The 5,290-nt window shown below is 47.1% G+C and overlaps 1 pseudogene; it reads left to right on the forward strand.

The window, feature by feature from the left end:
• The first annotated feature begins 2,709 nt into the window (after window positions 1–2,709).
• Window positions 2,710–4,122, forward strand: LOC140679435 (general transcription factor II-I repeat domain-containing protein 2-like; annotated as a pseudogene).
• Window positions 4,123–5,290: the final 1,168 nt, after the last annotated feature.

The raw sequence follows: 5,290 nt of genomic DNA on the forward strand, positions 1-5,290 counted from the left end.
TCTGACTCAATAGGCAAATTATAAAATGGAAAAAATAAAACAAGTTTTCTTAAAAATGTAAGCTACACGCTTGATCCTACATTAGCCCTTACATTAGGTTGTTGTCAGCCCCAGTCCCAGCCCACTAGAACTTCTGACCTGGCTATCCTTAGCTCCGTTGTGAGCGAACATCAGGTTCGTTTTTCTGCCCTTGAGGACAACCTGGAGAGAGCATTTTCCCGGCTGCATACAAGGCTGGACAGCCTATGCCCTGGGTCCAGTCCCGGACCTGTGGCACCCCCACATGCTTCCCCAGCCCAGGGACCTGAACACAGCACTCTGGAACGGGAACCCAGGATTGCCAGCCCTAGACCCTTTGAGGGAGACTTTGAACTGTGTAGGGTTTTTTTTGGTACAGTGTGACATCATTTTTCGTCACTAGCCCTCCCGCTTTTCCACCGATGGAGCCAAGATTGCCTTCATTTTTGTCTTGCTTTCCGGACCGGCACTCAAGTGGGCTACTGCCGCAGTCGACAGGACCGTGGGTCTCAACTCCGACTACTCTACGTCCCGTGCTGAATTTGGGGCCGCCTTCGACCACCCCAAGGATGGGGGGGACGCGGCTGGACGTCTGCACTCCATCTCGCAGGGCTCACGCTCTGTGAGCCCTGTAAGCCTACACCCTGGAATTCCGGACCCTGGCAGCGTACAGCGGTTGGGATGGCCGGGCGCTCCAGAGCGCGTTCCATCGCGGCCTCTCTGAGGAGATTAAGGACGGTCTGCTGAGAGACAGACCCACTTCCTGCAGGGGACCTAAAACTTTCTGAGCGTGCAGCAGAGCGAGCCCAGGGAGCCGCCTCTAGGAGTCAGCCTCTGCCCACTTTCAAGGCAGACACTGAACCATATTGTTCCCCTACTACCACGATGGCAACCCCTGAGCCCATGCAGTTGGGGAGGACATGGTTGCCCATAGAGGAGAGGGAGAGGATGTACAGGCAGCGCCTCTGCCTCTACTGTGGTCTTGCCGGACATGTCCGGTATAATTGTCCGGCAAGACCAAAAGATCAGGCTCACCAGCAGAGGGGATCCTGGTGAGCCATACCTTATTTCCCTGTAAGAAAGAAAACCCCGACATGCTGCTACCCGCTACTCTGGCCTGGGACAAGAGGAGCATACAAGTGCAGGCATGTTTGGACTCAGGAGCAGACGAAAGTCTTTTGGACTACGAGTTCGCCCGGCAGATGGGCATTCCCCTGGTCTCCCTGGACAATACACTTCCTGCCCAAGCGCTGGATGGGCATCCGTTGGGCCCCATCAAGTACCGCACGGAGCCCCTTTCTATGACCATTTCTGAGAACCACAGGGAGACCATCAGTCTATGGGTGCTGGAAGCTCCAGTAGCGCCACTTGTCCTTGGGAGATCTTGGCTTCGTCACCACGACCACAACATCTCTTGGACTTCCGGCAAGATCCTGGCTTGGAGCACACACTGCCTGGCCAACTGTCTCAGGTCAGCGTCTCCTCCGGTCCAGCGTTCCGTTACTACGATTCCCCAGACCGATCTATCCCTGATTCCTGCTTGCGACCATGACTTAGCCGAGGTCTTCAGTTAGGTACGTGCACAGGGACTACCCCCTTATAGACCTTATGACTGTGCCATTGAGCTACTCCCTGACGCTACCCTGCCTTCCAGCCACCTTTACAATTTGTCACTTCCGGAGAAGGAGGCAATGAAGGACTACATTACGGAGGGCCTTGCCTCGGGCATCATTACCCCGTCCAAGTCACCACTGGTGGCAGGAATCTTTTTCGTGGCCAAAAAGGACGGGTCACTTCGGCCCTGCATTGATTACCGTCACCTAAACAACATCACCATCAAGAACAATTACCCTCTTCCGCTACTCAACTCTTCTTTTGAGCCCTTGGCACCTGCTACCATTTTCACCAAACTGGATCTCCGTAACCGTTACGGAGATTCAGTTTGGGCAAACTACGGCCCGCGGGCCGTATACGGCCGTTGAATGTTTTAATCCGGCCCGCGGAACTTGTCCAAATTATTGAAAAAAATAAAATAAAATTATTTTTTTATTTTTTTACAAAAAACTCTTATCAATATTAAGGCTTCTGCCTCCCGTATGCGTTTTCAGCGCTTGACTATCATTAAGGAGGAGCCACCCATTAAATTCTATTATTAAATTACATTTCATATTATTATCGTCAGTAAACCTCATTCGTTTCACCATATCCCTGTAATACCGCGTTTCCCCACTACATGGCGCTCATTGACCTTTTTGGCCTGTGGGATATTACTCCCTTCTTCTCTTTAGCTTTGTCCTTTGAGCCCCTCTGTAAAAATGAGCTTATCAAAGCAAAGAAAAGTGGACAGTGAGTGCCGAGTATTTAATGCAGAGTGGACAACGAAATATTTTTTTTACTGAAGTCCGATCAAAGGCTGTGTGTCTAATATGCCAAGAAACTGTCGCGGTTTACAAAGAGTACAATATCAGCCGCCACTTTGCTACAAAACATGCTAACTACGCCAGCAAGCAGTCAACGCAAGAGCGAATAGCCACGGCCCAGAGGTTGGCGGCTAATTTACAGGCTCAGCAACATTTTTTTCACCGACAAACTGCAATTCAAGAGTCATCCACCAAAGCAAGCTTTTTGCTGTCATTCAAAGTAGCCAAAGCTAGCAAGCCTTTCTCCTAAGGCGAGTTTTTAAAAGAATGCATGATAGAGGCGGCAGGTATTTTGTGTCCTGAGAGCCAAGGCAAGTTTGGAAAGATCAGTTTATCACGCAGGACTGTGACTCGCCGTGTGGAACTGATTGAGGAAGATATAGTCAGCCAAATAAACAAAAAGGCTGAGTCCTTTAAGCTATATTCACTAGCTCTGGATGAAAGTAATGCTGTAATAGACACTCCTCAACTCTTAATTTTAATCCGTGGGATTAATGACAATTTTGAAATAACGGAAGAGTTTTTGGCCATGGAGTCTCTGAAGGGAACAAGTGGAGAGGATCTGTACAACCATGTGTCTGCTGCCATTGAAAGACGTAAGCTACCTTGTAGTAAACTGGCCAATGTCACAACGGATGGATCACCAAATTTGACTGGAAGACATGTTGGGCTGCTGAAAATAATCCAGGATAAAGTGAAAGAGGAAAACCCTGACCAGGATGTTATCTTCCTACATTGCATCATCCATCAGGAATCACGGTGTAAGTCTATATTGCAGCTTGATCACGTCATAAAACAAGTGGTAAAACTAGTCAACTTTATACGCGCAAAGGGACTTCAGCATCGTCAGTTCATCGCGTTCCTGGAAGAAACTGATGCGGATCATCACGACTTGCTGTACCACTCTCGTGTCCGCTAGTTAAGTTTGGGCAAAGTGTTTCAACGAGTGTGGGACCTGCAATACGAGATCAACGAGTTTTTGGAGTTAGTGGGGAAATTCACCGAATTTCCTGAGCTAAGCGACAAGAACTGGCTTTGTGATTTTGCATTTGGTGTGGACATATTTTCGTACTTGAATGAGCTGAATGTTAAACTACAGGGGAAAGATCAGTTTGTGTACGACATGTGCAAACATGTACAAGCCTTCAAATCTAAGCTAACTTTGTTCTCCAGACAAATTGCAAACAATTCTTTTGTTCATTTCTCCACACTTGCCACACAGAAAGACGCGACGCGAAACGCAAAGAAATACAGCCAATCAATTGACGACCTGCACGGAGAATTTAGCCGTCGGTTCTCTGATTTTGACAACATTGAAACGTCACTTCAGCTGGTGTCCTGTCCCCTGTCACAAGACCCCGAAAAGGCACCACAAGAGGTACAATTGGAACTGATCAATCTTCAGTCAGACTCCCTCTTAAAGGAGAAGTTCAACTCTCTAAAACTGAATTACTTTTATGCTGCACTCAACAAAGCCATGTTCCCAAACCTCCGAAAGACGGCACAGAAGATGCTAACTTTGTTTGGCTTGACCTACGTCTGTGAGCAGACATTCAGCGTCATGAACATCAACAAATCCCGTCACAGATCCAGGTTAACTGACCATCATCTCGGAGCTATCCTGAGAATTCCAGACTTTGATGCATTGGCCAAAAAGGGAGATCAACAACATTGTTCCCACTGAAACTGTGAGTTTCTCTGCTGTTATTCTGTGATAATCAAATGTATACTGTGAATTTATCTACTGTGTTTATTCTTAATCAAATGAAATTAATGCATTTGAAAAAAAAAACTGTACAATGAGCCTTGCTGCCTACTCATGATATGTTACATGTTCATAGGCCGAATTCTCTCACGTAATGGCTTTTACATGTAATTTATATTATTTCACACAAACACTCCATCCATCTGTTCCTGGCCCGGTCCCCCTGTTAAATCTTAGAACCCAATGTGGCCCTCCTGGCAAAAAGTTTGCCCACCCCTGCCGTAACGCCTATCCATACTTGCCAACCTTGAGACCTCCGATTTCGGGAGGTGGGGGGTGGGGGCGTGGTCGGGGGTGGGGCGGGGCGTGGTTGAGGGCGTGGTTAAGAGGGGAGGAGTATATTGACAGCTAGAATTCACCAAGTCAAGTATTTCATACATATATATATATATATATATATATATATATATATAAATGTTGAAGCCAAATTTCCCTATTTGTTTATATTGTTTTTATTTTATTTTCTCTAATTGATTGTTGTGTTCAGCATGTTTACTTTCCTTTTCGGCAGATTGCTCCGCCCACTTCCTGTTAAGAACCAGGAAGTGTTGACAGGGAGGGTACTGTTGCTATGGTGCGGTTACCATGGTAGCCTCCATAAATTGGGTTCAGGTGTGAGGAGGACAAACAGTTTTCGACCGTGTCGTGGCGTGTCATGTCATGTGGTGACAATGCTGGTATAATGTGCCATTCAAGGTTAGCATACTTGGTTATATAACTTACATTTGGTTTAATTTAGATAGCTTGTAATAAACGGATTGTCATATCCAAACACAGTTCTCCAGTACTGGACATTCTATCATTTACACGCGTCAAACTGGTCAACACAGTCGCCCTCGGTACCAGCCCAAAGGTAAGGGCTGTACAATAAGTCGAAAACTTTAGTCTTCGTTTTGGAAAAGGACTAAGTTTGAATGTCAATAAGACACACAGTGGACACTTCATTAGGAACAGGAAGTAATTAGATTGCATCAACGCGCAGTGTGTGCACCTGGAGCGCACGCTGGGATGGTGTTCAGCCACAGGCCGGGCTGTTTCACCTCGATTGGACCAGGAGAAGAGCCAGACAGCAGACGGGATCGTCGTT

This window comes from Nerophis lumbriciformis, linkage group LG15 (genome assembly GCF_033978685.3).
Source record: "Nerophis lumbriciformis linkage group LG15, RoL_Nlum_v2.1, whole genome shotgun sequence".
NCBI classification, from domain to species: Eukaryota; Metazoa; Chordata; class Actinopteri; order Syngnathiformes; family Syngnathidae; genus Nerophis; species Nerophis lumbriciformis.